We start from the raw sequence: 15,905 nt of genomic DNA, 5'->3' as shown, positions 1-15,905 counted from the left end.
CCATCTTACTTCACGTAAAGGGTTGGTCGTGGGCTAAAACGCCCGATAATTAATCGAACCGTCCAGGTTGACGATAACACCGCTCGGTTATCCCGATAGTACGGAACGGGTCGCTTAAAGTGGCCCGTGTCCGAAGTCGACCTGCGGCGAGGTGCGATCGCCCGGTCTACCCTCCGTGTGGGTACTTAGGTAGGTCGAATTTGGCGAGCAACCCTATCCCACGCGGGGGGCCGATTGCACGATCGTGGTGAGGCCGAAAGGTCCACCCGTGACTAGTTCCCGGCGTTAGTCCGAGAGGGTCACGACGGGATTGTCCGTCCGGTGGGCGACGTGCCGCGATTCGAGTTACGTGGCCGTTCGCACGCCGGCGGGCGCGAATCCGCGACAATATATATATATATATATATATATATATATATATATATATATATATATATATATATATATATATATATATGTTATGTAAAAATTGTATGTGGCATCGCAAGTCATTTTTCAAAAAGGACTACGTTCTCCATTTTCATAGATGGTCCCACAAAAATGAAATCTTTTGAGACTGCAACAGGACTCTGTCATTTATGCACGTCGTGACACAGCAGCAGTGACGGTTAGAATGTGTGGGAACAACTTGCAATGTTCACGTTGGTTCACATTTGGACTCAACAGTGACTGTGGAAAATATTCCGAGTCGCGAGATGGCTCATTGACAGCTATTGTGATGTGGGAAATACAAGGACATTTTGTGCCTTAAAATGAATTCTCCACACACCCTTCACATTTCTTCAAGCAGTTAAGCCTTAAACACAATGCAAATTTGAAGACCAATTGCAAACCAGACTTACAAGTTTACTTGCTGTTTTCTGCCTTGGAAGTGCCATCAGCAAGACAAAACAATCTTTAAAAAAGAGCTTGCAGGACAACATGTATCTGTATGATGACATCTCACATGCATTGGAGGAGGAAGCAAAGTGAAGCAGGATGTCTCTTAAACAGACAAACATTCAAGGGATTTTTCTCATGGTAGGAAAACAGGTCCATCAGAGGGGGTTTCATTGATGGCAACATGTTGACTGTGTGAGAGGATGAAGTCAGAAATCCAGGAAGAAAATGAAGATGAAGTCAGAAATCCATGCCATAGGCAGAGAGCTTGGCAAGAAAAGCAGAATGCCAGACTGTGAAATGCCTAGGATATGTTCATGGAGACGGTCCTAACATCTTGTTTGAAATTAAGGACTTCAAATCATTGCTGAGAGGAGCAGAATCATGTCCAGATTTGAGTGACAAGGGTGGAATCCAAATTGATTGTCAGAGATCAGGTTGTTTGAAAACAGGAAAGATGACAATTGAAGCAATGATGTATTCCATGACTGCTTCTAATTGGAAGCAAACTCACTGGTCGATAGTTGGTAGGGTCTGTTTTTGCACTCTTATTATGGACCGGAGTGAATTTTTTTTCTGACTTCCATGCAGTGGGGAGGTGGCCAAAATAGAAGGACGGACTGAATAGGGCAGATGGAGGGGGAGCAAGAACGGCAGAGCACGATTTGAGAACTGATGCCCTCTGCACTCATCAATGAAGCTGGGTCAAGGGCAGACAGAACTTTCTCTGCCTTCTTGCGTGAGAAGGACATATAGTCCAGTCGACAGTGGGTACCTCTGGGTAAGATGGAAACAGGGTTTGGAACAGGAGATTTGAAAGCAAAGACAGAGTTTCAGCATTCTGCCTTATCTTTGGCAGAGTCTGCAGAACTGCCATTTGAACTGAGAGATTGGATGGAGAGGGAGCAACCATCAGAGAGACTTGACAAGATGACACCATGACTTTGAGGAAGGGGGATGATTGGAGACTCTGTCCTTGAGATTTGCAAGATGATGTTTTCTGGCTTGCCTCAGTATAGACACATTGTTGCGAGCAGTACAGAAAGAAACAAAGTTACCCTCAGTTGGGCTAGCTTTCCAAGCTGAGAAAGCAAGCTCCTCGACAGTGACCCACCTCCCAACTTGCCCACAGGGTTCAGTGCAGCAGGGTCAAGGGGATGGATCGGGAAATCCCAAGGGAGATGGGATATACCGTTGCATGAGAGAAATTATAAAGATCACAAGGGATCATTTGCAATGTCAGATTCATTTAAAGATTTATTTCTATTCAGAATGGGCCAGTAAGGGTTGCAGAGGAATGAAGGGAATTGAACAATTAAAAAACAAGGCATGGTGACACCCCAAGGAACCAAGCAGACACTTATTTGTCACAATTTCAAGCAAAGTGACTCCGTAGGGGCTTTAGGGGTCGAGTGGGTTCCAAGGAGCTTCACAGACACTCGCTGCCTTGTGTGGGTGATGAATGGCTGGATTTAAAAGTGGAAGATTAGTGGAATTATAGGACAGTCCATATCCCGTGCCAGCCATTGGCGGCAGATCAAAGTGCTGGCTCAAAAGGCAGAGTGAAATGCTCTCAGTGGAGTTTGATGCTTACACCAAAATTATCTCCAGTAAAAATCATGGATCAATGATCAAATGCTGGCATTCGTATGGTTCCAGATGAAAACAAAAAAAACGCATTATATATGCTAATAAACTGACCTTAGTGTGACCTCAGTGCAGTTATAATTTTTTTTTTTTTTTTTAATAAGTGCAAGCAAAAGGAGGAGGAGGCTACTCAACAAAGGCGATGGCATATAACGCCATCCTCATTCGTACAAATTAATGTTACGTCTTTGACAGTGAGTGATCACGTTTACAAAGTGAGACGAGGTACACATCCTCCACCTCCACAACCCAAAGCAATTCATCATTTAGCAACACATGATCTGCCAATATGGAGTAAATGGGCCAATAAAAAAAAAATTGAGATTTGCAGCTTGGTCAAAAGGTAACAAGATTGTGGGGGAAGATGCCCCATGTGAGCTCCTGCATCTAAAAACAAGCTACATAATATGGATGAGAATGGCACCACATTAACCCAAGGAGGTGCTTTTGTTTGAAAATGTTCACAGCACATTTTCGTGTAAAGCTGTGCAGAGGGTGCAGAAACAAACCCTGCATGGTGACAGATAAGTCATGTTTTTACTATGCTTGGTGCCCATTGCAATGCCGACTGCATGTTAAAGTAATTGCATCCAATTCACATTCCTTCTCCCACTTCTCATCCCCTCATGCCCCTACAGATCCAGAAATAACCCCCCCCCACCCCCACCAATCTATGTCGATTTGAACATTTTCCATAGCCCTTCCTCCCAAGCTCAGATCCTCAGAGACATTGAAATCATCTCAAAGTGACTTCACTCCCCACAATTAAACTATGCACCTTCAATAAATGTTTGCAATGGTCATCAACAGAAAATAGTCAAAATGTTGATACCATTGTGGCACATCAGCTTTTCCTTAAAGGAATAAAAGATCTTCAAACGGGTCATGTCTTCACATTATTTCAAATTTAACACAAACTCCACAAATTAGCCACTCCCAAACCCCAGCCGCCTTCCAAACCCACTTTAATCCATCATTGCACCTCTACTCGGAAGAGCAGACTTCACCCATCAGCGCAACAGTCAAAACATTTTCCACACAGACATTGTCCAAGAAAAGAGGTTCTTCGTCTATACCTTCCTGATCATAATGGATCTGTTGAAGTGTTCTAAGATCACCGTCATAATCATACATTTCCTTCCTTGTCTATTCGTGGCCTTGGCTTGAAGCATGTAATTTTCACCCACTCTGATGGCAGTGTGTGCTCTATGTTCATTGCTTTCTTTAGTCTGCTTCTGCAGCCACTCACACTGCATGCAATTATTGGGTGCATTTGCTTGGGCTGGAGAATATCCCATGAGACAGATGACTTACCAGATGGAAAACTGATTCGATTTGTATTCAACAAGCAAGCTTTCTTGCAGCTCGATTTCTGGTTATTTAAGAACCATGAACTGCTGCCATGGTGCTGCATTGGAAGGGGCATCAAGCTAGATATCCTGCCAACCCATTAATCTGTGAAGATTAAGAGATACATCACAAACTGGGAATTACTAGATCTGATCACGAATGCATTTTTAACATACCTGGAATTGGAATTCTCGATAAGGTATTGTCATTTTGCACCATCCGTCTGTCCGTCCGTCCATCTGTCTCCTATTTCGACTCTTCCAGACAAACCGCTGAGCCGATCCGACTGAAATTTGGCAGCAACATTCCGCTCCTGACTGGGAACCGGGATTGCAAATCTCGTTCTGGTCACTTCACTACAAGTCGGTCAAAATTAGTAAATTACTCAAAAAAAAAATATATATATATATTTCTTCTAAAATCTTCTTCTCCAGACTCACCAATTGGAATGCCACCAAATTTGGGTTAGAACATTAAGCCAGGGTACTGATGTTAAATTGCAGAGGCCATGTGGATCACATGACCGGAAGTTTGTCAAAATGGCTGACTGTCAATTTTTGGGAAAACCCCATAAATTCCTTCAAAAATCTTCTTCTCCAGACGCACCAGTCAGAATGCTACCAAATTTGGGTTACACATTACGACACGATCCTGATGCTAAATTGTGGAGTCAATTCCGATCCCATGACCGGAAGTGTTTCAAAATGGCGGTGGCACAAATTCCTTCCAAAATCTTCTTCTCCAGACCCACCAGTCAGAATGCAACCACAACATTAGGCCAGGGTAGGGATGTTAAATTGCAGAAGTCATGTCGATCATGTGACTGGAAGTGTGTTAAATTGGCTAACTTAGTCGATTTTTGGAAAAATCGTGTAAATTCCTTCCAAAATGTTCTTCTCCAGACCCACCAGTCAGAATGCTACCAAATTTGGGTTGTAACATTAGGCCAGTCAGGAAGTTAAATTGCGGAAGTCATGGTGATCACGTGACCAGAAGTGTGTCAAATTGGCCAACTTAGTCAATTTTTGGATTACCAAATTTGGGTTAAAACATTAGGCCAAGGCCCAGATTAGCGACAGGTCCAGTCGTACTATTATTCACTTCACATCCTTATAAAAACAAGCTCAAATGAGCGAAGATCCTTGTCCTCTTAATGATGACGTCATAAAAACGAATATGACGTCATTGTGATGTATCAGGTTTGCGATAAATTATCTGTGCTAATGCCCGGCTTGATTCCCGCAAACAAAATTCAAACAGCTTGCCTAGTTTCGGAGATAATGGTATAAGCGATTTCCATTAGCGGCGATATTATGACGTCTACTTTTTTTCGAGGAAGAATTTCCAAAATCAGATGGTTACTGTCTGTGCATGGGCTTTCTGCATATACATGGCAAGTTTCATGAAGATCCGATGAAAACTCTGGGTTGTGAATCAAAAAATGTCAAAAAATATGAATGACGTCATAAAAATTGATATGACGTCATAGTGATGTATCATATGTGTAGTAATTCATCTCTACTAATGCCCTGTTCTATTCCCTGCAAACAGATTTCAAAAAAACTTGCCTAGTTTCAGAGATATTTTTTTTAGGCGATTTCCATTCGCGGAGACATTTTGATGTCATAACTTTTTTTTCCCGGAGGAATTTTCAAAATCAGAGATGGTTATTGGTTACTGTCTGCACAAGGTATTTTTACATATATATGCCAAATTTCAGGAAGTTTCGATGAAAACTGTAGGCTGTGAAACAAAAAAGTCCACAAGAAGAAGATGAAGAACAACAACGTGAGTAAGACTTAGAGATCCTCCACGAGGATCTAAAAAAATGAAATATTTCAATTTCTCACTAACCTGTGTCTGGTAGTCTTCTTCTACTCCTTTCTTATGCAGCACAAGGCTTAAAGTAGCATCATGGCAAGGGGCATGGCTGTGCTGCTGATGCCGTTCCATTTATAGATAAGGACAGAAGTTTGGAATTTAGCCAGGGTGGTGATAACTCAACGACTTGTCTGGTAGCCATTTTCTACTGCATGACTGAAAGAACATATCGCAGCCGACCAGGGACTACATTAGATAACTCGCAGGCAATTAATATTGTTTCTCTTTACACACGATTCTCCCCAGTAAGCAAGAAGCTATAAAAAATTCGAACAAAGCGAATGTAAAGCACCATATTGTTGCGAATTCATGCCCGCCGGCGTGCGAACGGCCACGCGACTCGAATCGTGGCACGTCGCCCACCGGACGGACAGTTTTGTCGTGACCCTCTCGGACTAACGCCGGGAGCTAGTCACGGGTGGGCCTTTCGGCCTCACCACGATCGTGCCAATCGGCCACCCGCGTGGGATAGGGTTGTTCGCCAAACTCGACCTACCGAAGTACCCACGCGGATGGTAAACCGGGCGATCGCACCTCGCCGCAGGTCGACTCCGGACACGGGCCGCTTAAGCGGTCCATTCCGTACTATCGGGATAACCGAGCGGTGTTATCGTCGGCCTCGACGGTTCAGATTACTTTTTGGGCGTATTAAGCCCACGACGAACCCTTTACGTGAAGCAAGATGGAGATTCAACAAAGGGAAGGACGCAGCGAAACGGGGAACAAGTTCACACAAGCACTTTATTCACACGACACACGGAGAGCACACATATACAGCCAAACCATAATGCACAAAAAAGCAAATGTAAGAAGAAAAACAATAAAGCAACGACGACGCAGAGCTACAACCGACTAAGACCGACACACGGCAACACTTATACAATTTTACTTCACCAGACTGGCGCCACACACACACGTTTACACAGAACCCAAAAGAAATGGAAGTCGCGACTTCCCTGAACGTGTCGAGTCCCTCTCAGACGTCCGTCGACGGGGTCCCGCCTGGCCGCGACTCCGTGCCCGAACGTGGTAGGCGAGGCCTCTCCAGCGTGCCTCGCGCCTGCACGTGTTGTCCACTCGACGCCACGGACCGAGTGTTCGGCGCTATCCCAGCGCGGATAGAAGGGGGGGGAACGTGGATGGCCAAAGTCGGGAGAGGGGAATGGCGGACACTCCTTCCCGCCAGCGGGGTCTTACAACTGCCCCACAAAAGACCCGGCCAGCGGCCACCAGGACAAGCGAGCCGGAAGACGAGAGCAACCACGAAGCAAGAGCATCCACCAAGCAAGAGCATCTACCAAACTGCTTCGCCCGTCTCTGACTTTTATATCCTCGGAGCTCCGCCCTGTTGCTCCGCCCCGTTTTTTGCTTTACCCCCCTTCGAGGCGCTTCGAGAAAGGTCTCGAAGAGGGGCGTTCCTCCTCCCTGGCCGCGTCACACCGGGCATCCACCAATCGGGGGCCAGCTGCCCTCCCCTCACACCAAGTGCGGAGAAGAATGGCGCGAAAACCCCACCGAGCGTCCTCGGTGGTTTTTATTTGAAATAAAAGATAGAGAAAGAAAAACGACTGACTCAAAGCATCGCAGCCCGAATGAATCACATTTATTCCCTCTAAACAACGGGTTTGGGGCTAACTACACATGTACTTAAGAGATATCTCACCTCCGGGACCTGAATGGTGGTTTGCGAATTTCCACAGCCGTAACAATATATTTATTGCGTATGCAAGTATGGCAGAATTTTCAACTGCCCTTTCTCCTTCCAGAATGCCACTGGTTGAGAAAGACAAAGTGACCAACAAAGCCAACGCCATGGAGTGCACAGGTGATTATTAGTCCCCTACCGGTTTCACCAGAGGGGACGATTCGTTTGCTCTCTGTCTGTCCGTCCGTCTGTCCATCCGTCTGTCTGTCTGTCTGTTTGTTTGTTTGTCTGTCCATCCCACCTGTTGTTTTTCAGAGTTTTTCTCACACCCTTTAAAATATTCAACTAAAACTTGGTACTTGGCTTTGTAATCTTCAATTCTGTGTTGGATGGTGTTGTCAGAGAGATAAGACACAGAAGTTTGAGTTTCAGGGCATTTCGTCAATTTTTCACAGTTATGTCCTTTTTGGACTTAGAAAATATCACATCAGTTGGGGACCTGTATTGCAAAGCAATTCTCGCTCTTGTTTTCATTGATTTTTTTTGCCAATGTACAGTATACTGTGCAAAAATCTTATGCCACCTTGAAAATCAACATATTTATTGTCACATTTTTATAGATAATAGGTGTTGCATCGGTTTGACAGTAGTGTTGTAACAGCTGACGCCCAAATCTTATCCAGGTTCCTCCTAATAGTCTTTGCTCTTTGCTGATTGGGGTTCCTCTTGATGACTCCAATACATTATTTAGTCTTTCATTTGATAACAGCGTTCTGTATATCAATTTTGGAATGATTTCCTTCCTACAATTTCTGGAGAAATTCCATTAGGAGGATGTTCCATGCATTCTGCAATGTACCTCAGAATTAATCTATTGATTTTGTTGTTTTTTTTTTCTTCTTGGCCAAAAAAATCCCAGACAGCTTTTATGACATTGAGATCAGGACACTCAGGGGGCCATTCTAGCAGTTGTAGAATTCCTGATTGCTTTCGTATGTAAATACGTTTTAATGACAATTAAAGTGTGTTTGGGGTTGTTGGCATGCAAGAAAACAAAGTTATCGCCAATCAGCCTTCCTTCCTGATGGGATACCATGGTGGATTAGGATCTCATTGTACTTATCAGCATTCATTGGAATGACTTTTACTTCCTCTAGACAGACAAGTACGCTCATATTTTCGGCACACCGGCACGGGCCGACACAACGACAACATATTCGGTCAGGTCAGGTATGGAAGCATGTGCCGGAGCAGCTCGTCGCTGCGTCCACTTTCCATCAGCACTCCAGGGGCCTCCATCTCGCCATCTCCCAGACAAATGCCTGGGCCATCCCCATCTCCTTGAGATGCCGATCAACCTGCTGCAACCATGAGGCATGTGCTCGGCCCGTTGGCCTCCTCCACTCATGAGGCTCCCATCACTGAGAGAATCTGGTGAGCAGGATCAGCATCAGGAAAACGAGCCAAACGTCCATACAGCTGTAACTGACGCTCACGGATTATACAGGTAACAAATCTCATCTGAGTCTCTCTCAGCAACCACACATTGGACACAAAGTCCAACCAGCGAGAGCCGAGGATTCTCCAAAGAGACCTGGTACCGAAGGAGTTAAGTCTCCATCTCAGATCCCTGGTCAGAGTCCAAGTCTCGCATCTGTAGAGCAAGACGGGAAGCACCAAGGACCCTGTGTGCTGGAAAAGAACTCAATTTCCACACGATCGATCAGCATACAAAAGAGAATCTTTAAATTCGAATATACGGAGCAAGAACATTCAATGATTCACTGAAGCATTCGAATGAACTTCACATTTATCTGAGAATTATCTGTGTGGTCATCACTTGATAACTACAATTTGAGAGGGCAAAAAGATTGCCGATAACAAGTTAGCAATTAACTGATCACTCTCCACCGAAGTGCCGGTGGAAGGTATTAAATCCTCTTTCATCACCAGGTACCAAAAATCATAAATAACTACTTTACAAATCACTTTATCATTACAAATCACATTTCTACATTTCGATAACATTTATATACAATGGTTATGAATCAAATCAAAATTTTGGAAACATATCTCTCACATCAACGAGCACGGCAAGCACACATTCCAACACAGTGACCCCCACTGATTGAGCTGTGCTCAGCATCTCTTTCACGGTTCTGATATAATTTGGACTCGGGTGTCCCCTCTAGAATAATGCCCCCAGCCCCAAACAATGTTCATTTTCCTTCAGTAGTTTGCCCTCCACAAGGAGTTGCACGAATGCGAGGCTTTGTTCTGTAACCGAGTGCCGTCCTCATAAAAACCTCGCATCGGAACTCACCCTCGTATAAACTGATAACGAATCCCTATTGGTGTTTAGCAGGTAGGGTGATGAATTAACGTATGCATGATCCCTCGGATGGATGTTAAACCCAGTGTAGTGTATTCATTAGTCTGTGAATGTTAAAGTTAATGGATGACATTAGTTGATGGATGTTAAAGACAAATTCTTGCCCAAACTACTGCTGGGAAGGCAATGGCAAACCACCCTTTACTAATGCTCAGCCCAGTGAGCTGTCTTAATTTGTATTTATACGAGCCTCCTTGCAATCTATGTTTAAGAATTGCTCCTTCCCTTGACAATGTTCTTGTTTCACAAGCAGCTGTGGGTATTGCTAGAAGAGATTTATTTGTTCTGAAACCCCCATTCAATTCACATGCAGATACAAATTTGATTTGATTCGAAACCATTGTACTTAAAATGTAATCAAAATGTAGAAATGTGATTTGTGATGATTTAAAAGTGATTTTGGTACCTTGTGATGAACGAGGATTTAATACCTTCCACCGGCACTTCGGTGGAGAGTGATCAGTTAATTGCTAACTTGTTATACACAATCCTTTTGCCCTCTCAAATCGTCTTTATCAAGTGATGACCACACAGATGATTATCAGATAAATGTGAAGTTCATTCGAATGTTTCATGAATCATTGAATGTTCTTGCTCCGTATATTCGAAATTAATGATTCTTTTTTGAATGCTGATCGATCCTGTGGAAATTGAGATTTTTTTTCCACCACAATTTGGTGCCCGAACGGGGACTACAAACCCAAGAAGTGCTAGGAACAGCATCATCTGGCATAACAGCAAGCAAGTGGGCACGAACTAAGATGTTTGCTCTTACTTCAGATCGGATGTTGCATCTCTCAGCTAAATGGGTAACGTGGTACTCCTGCGATAGCAGAGGTATACAAAGGAGAGCCTTTACTGATCGGCCTAAATTTAGGGGGTTTGTGGTCTCTGAAGATAACCAGATTTAACCTGGGCATTCAAGTGTTTTAAAATAGAAGTTAGAGACCTCTTACGGAGAGTTGAAAGATCTGCCATGCTAACAGGGGTTGGAGGCCCCTGAAAGGTGGGTCAGCCCTCCCCCCCCCAACAAGTGTTGGAGGCCCTGCTCGTTAAGAAGTTCAAGTCCCCAAGGGGGAGAATGAATAAGTGTTACGAATGTTTGTCAAGTTACCTCTTTGGATTTTTCTGTTTGTTCATTGTGCTCGCCGGAAGTTTGCTTGGTGTGAAACTGTTGCATTGTTATTGCATGGAGGTGTGAAATCATAAATCCTATATGATTAGAAATGTTAAGTTTTGTGTTAAGGACATAAGTTGGGTGTTCCAACCTGGAAGGGATAAATTGAGCTGAAGAGCTAAAGCGTGATATTTATTGTTTTTTTTAAGCACAAGTCGAAAGAACTGTATTTGTTTTAGTCATAAGTTGAAAGGATAGAACTCTTGTATATTTGTATTTATATCTGATTTGTATGTGTGCTGATCTGCATTGATCTGCATGTAGTACCAATTGTTGTATTATTTGATATTTTAGTTATTTACGTTAAGTAAGCGAGTGTTGAAATGGAGCATGTGTGGGTCCAGTAGATTTCACTGGAATAAAACATGCTCTGCTGTGCATTGTGAACTGTGAAGCTTATGGGAATGAATAAGTACAGAAAGTGGAGATGAGGATTGGTCATCACCATACACTGTGAAGACTCTGAATGAGGCGAAGTGCGCACGCCAATTCCAGAGGAAAAACGGTCATGTCAGATTCCTCACACACCGTTGCATCTTTGGCGTGTAAACAAAATAACTGGATTTGTGGGTTGTATTGAAAGACAGAGCCCTGGCATCGTGGTGCGGTCTCTTTGGAGTGCAGGGCAGATGCAGTTGAGAGTGTTTTAAGACCAGACATAGAGGTGGTGTGTGTGAATTTAATCTTGGTGAACATCTGAATTAGAAGTAATTGTGAGCTCTAAGGAACTGAAGATTACTGTACGATGTCATGCATGAATGTCTTGTTAGAAGTGATATTGCAACAACTAAAGCATGAAGAGAAATGTACATTCATAAAATAAAATGAAATGATTAAAACCACTTCAGCAAGACAGTTTGGGGGCAAATTAAAAATATCCCTCAGATACTCACATGAACAGCCGAAGTTGTGCCCCATTGTTGCATGGGATTAATCAATTGAATGTAAACTTTAGGCAGAGAGTGAAAGCAGCCTGTGTTTGAACTTTTCTGTTCGTGGTTTGGTGGTTGGCTTATGACGTAGAGCAAAGGAATGTTTGTTGTGTGCATTGTTTATCCCTTCTGTTTGCTGTTTAAACATGAATACATGTCATGTTCGATGCTTAAAATATCCCTCAGACATATGGACATGTGTGCCGGTGCATTGCTCCAAATGATGCACAAATGGAATGTGTGAGAATTCCCCACTTGTGTTGTGGTTAAACCGTTGTAGTCAAAATGGATAAAAGCTCCGGCTTTATCACTGTTGGATAACCTTGTATGCTATTTTTAGCTTTGAAATCTGAATTTTGCATACATAATAAATGGATGGTCTCCAAAGAGTATAATTTGAATACCTGTTACTCAGACGCACTGTGGGGTGGTTATATGTGTTGACGTCATGTGGAGGAGCCATGGTGGGGGCGGGGGGGGTGGCAGGGTTCGGTTAGTTTGATTGATATTGGAAACACCAGAGCCTTCCTTGGTTTGTGAATAGAAATGCTGATAAAATGTGAAATGACGAACGTGAATGTAAAATATATTCTGAACGGGGTCCATTTGGGAAGAATGGCACGACCAACAGCGATTATGAAATCAATTCACGGAATTAGGAATTGCATCATGTATTGCAATTTTATTGCTCTCACTGATTAGTAGCTGTTACTGGCCTAACTGTAATTTTAGTAAAATGCCTCCATATTTTGTGGAAATACAAACAAAAAAGATAAATCAGAATCACACCGAGTACAGAAGGAATTAGCATGTGAAATAAATGTTAAGTAGGTCAGAGTGTAAGAACTATATTATTATTATTGATAATCGTGTGTTGACGCCACAAGCAGCATTAAACTATTACTTAATTTATTTGTTTTCTGATTAGTTGGACAGGTGCGTGATTTTTGATTAAGTGGTATTTCTTGTACGTTTACTTACCAAAATTTCAAATTTTGGAACGAAGTAAGTTGAGCTATTTCTAACACTGACTTGACCATCTTTCCTCAGTACGAAAGTGCTAATTTCGCTAAGATAAATAAATAAATAAACAAACTGTGCAAAATCGAATCGCTTTGGATTTAGTACTTGCTCCGCAGGGGAGGAGCCTGTCCTCTTATTGGGTTTGAATGTTGTACTTATAGCTCAGACAAATTAGGACACATTGATAATTAAATAAGAAGAAACTAACTTTCATAATTGTTCCACAGATGATGGTATAGTTTTTCTTGACTAAAAGGGATCTTTGGAGGATGGTGGACAAAAATTGTTGATTTTTGTTGGATATGATATTTGTTATCATAGTACTTTTCAATCGTGCGACTACAACATTGCCCTCACTCACGGCACCTTCACTGATTGCCTCATGCTTTGAGAGGAAATTACCCCCTCTTTAATGGTACAAACTGAAGAGGCCTTTCTAGAATTGTGCAAATGGGAACCCTGATAAATACTGCCACCCTTTCTACATGCAAATAGCAAATGAGATTATTGTTTTGGAGTATAAATACAACTGAGATTTCTTTCGATTTTAACATGTCATTTAGGTGTAAAAAAAAATGAAAGGTAAATTTTGATACAACATGGAATGTACGTTAGATGCTTCGAGAAGAACCTTTGTCAGTCTTTTTGAAATACGTGGGCCTACTACATTTTATTGATTAATTGAATTCTAATCGATGTTTAACCTTGATTTTGTTTGTTTCGGTGTGTTGAGAGCAGTTGAACTACGGAGTATACGATTACGTCTAATGAAGCTTTGGAACAACTTCCACCGAAAGATTGGACGATGGGGAGAACCCAGATTTGGGTGATTGGGCATACAACACGTGATCATAGCATGACCCCCTTCCTGAGGAGATAAGATGAGCATGTTAAAGAAAAAAAACAGAAAGAAAAAAAAACCCTCTGAGGAGAAGGTTGGACAAGTCAAACCCTGGCAAGGCAAAGACTTAACGTCGCTGTTGCCTGACAGGGGGAACGACCCTGACCACACTCGCAAATTGCTGCTCTGCAGATACATCGTGAACTTGCCGTGGTCGCACAATGCACAACGAAGGTGGTGAAGGTCCATACGGCGAGGCATCTGCAACGTGTACCCAATGGTGCGGGGCTCGTGGGGCCATTCCGGCTGCCTTCAACATGCATAGCTCGCTTTGGCGAATCAAACCTGATTGCAAGAACTGCTGCTACGAGGCCCCAATCTCTGCTGGGGCTGGATCTCTGGGTCACATCTCAAGTCGTCATAGTCTCCTTCAACTCAGTGTCATCTGCAACCCAGTGTCCGGCCCAAGCTCGTACCTGCCAAGAAATACCTTCTCTGCAGCTCAAGGAGCACCGAGACTGTGTTTCCTATTTGTGGGGGCTCTTAGCAATTTTACCGTTACAAGTCGGAAGAAAGCATAATTTTTTTCATGCAGTTACATTACCCGATTTTAAAGATGTTTAGTCGTGGAGCCACTCAAAAATGTCAACCTCTGCGAAATACAGGGTGCCAAAATTTGGAAGGCCCCTGAGTCATCCCGTGCTCCTTTTCTGCTGGAGGAAGGGGTGAGAATGACGACCACGCCTCTGAAGTGCTCCAATTCTGATGGAGGAACAGCAGAACGCTCCTTAAAATGGCGGTGGTAAGTCGAAAATTTTCATCTCTGACATCACGAATTCTCCGACATCACCTTCAGTGTCAAAATGCAGAAATGTGAAATATTTCATGATTGCTTTAGTGATAACGTGAATCATGTCAACAATTTATGTAACAGCATGCAACTTATTGACCACCAACATAGTTTTCGGACCAGTTTCATGGCTCAGTTGTCAGCCTTCTCTTTTTCGGCTGGATTCAAACTCTCAAATCCAACACAAGTCTTGATATCATGCCCCTTTCGAGATTTTGTGGCCTAAACAAACGTTTTCTATACCAGATAGGATATCCAACAGGTTTCAGCACACAAGTTAGACATAACTTTGGAAGTGTTATGGGTCAAAATGAGCAGCAATTCTCGGGTCACTGTGCATGAATTTTGTGTTTCGGGCGGAGTCTCTCGCGATCTTTTTCGCTTTGTCAGGAGATTTGATATGCCAAAATATCTCTTTTGACATCCTGAACCCCAACAAGTTTCAGGATTTTTCAAAATTCTTGTCGGAGATGAAAAAAAAAATGCACGATATTAAAATATTTTCTTCTACCGTCTGTTCAACCTGCTTAGAAGTGATATCCGGTTGATTTTCTCCACAGGCATTTATCTTATTGGTATGAAATTTCACATGCAAAAAAGCCCCATACAAAAAAGTTTTACAAACACGCTATATTAATTTTTCAGAAATCAGTAAGAATGCATTTCTAAATTGAGAATTTCCAAAAATCTAATATGAAGCTTGTTAAACATTTTTTCAAATTACATTTTTGGACAGGAAGCCTTTTGGAAAACGTTTTGCTCACATGCTCAAACTCATCCATGTGAAATTTCATACGGCTGTGGAAAAGAAGAAAGATATATCACTCCTTAGCAGGTTGTGACCATCACCTATTGACCTTTTTCAGAATGAATTCACCACAACAACATTTGATTGGTCAATATGCCTCGTCTGCCAGCGTCACACAAGCGAAATGTTGAGGTGTCCGGCTGACGATCCCATCATACGCCAGCATAATTGGGATGCCGACAAAAATTTCATCAGCAACGTGTGAGAATTCAAGGCGATTGACAGTCTACCTGTGGATGTTTATTTTGGAGAGGTCACTGTCAGTTACTTGATCAATAATCATGCTGTCTGGCACAAGAGCTGCCATGCCAAATTCAACAACACCAAACTGATCAGAGTGAAAAATGGTGCGTGAAACAATGTCTAATTGAAGCTGACGAGACCAATGAACCGTGATGGTCAAAATGATGCTCCATCGCCCCAGATGTCTGCGTGTTTTGTCTAGAGGCTGGTAATCTCCATCGCTTCAGCACCAAAGAA

General features: G+C 42.8%; 1 protein-coding gene across 1 annotated transcript in view; it reads right to left on the bottom strand.

The window, feature by feature from the left end:
- Window positions 1-15,905, bottom strand: part of LOC147028931 (uncharacterized) — a 158,576-nt gene that overhangs the window by 118,452 nt on the left and 24,219 nt on the right. The gene's annotated exons all lie outside the window — the stretch shown is intronic.

Source organism: Eptatretus burgeri, chromosome 4 (assembly GCF_056783735.1).
Source record: "Eptatretus burgeri isolate ZD-2024b chromosome 4, Ebu_testis_v1, whole genome shotgun sequence".
Lineage (NCBI taxonomy): Eukaryota > Metazoa > Chordata > Myxini > Myxiniformes > Myxinidae > Eptatretus > Eptatretus burgeri.
The sequence above is the reverse complement of the archived record's forward strand: the minus strand, read 5'-3'. Positions and strand labels throughout refer to the sequence as shown.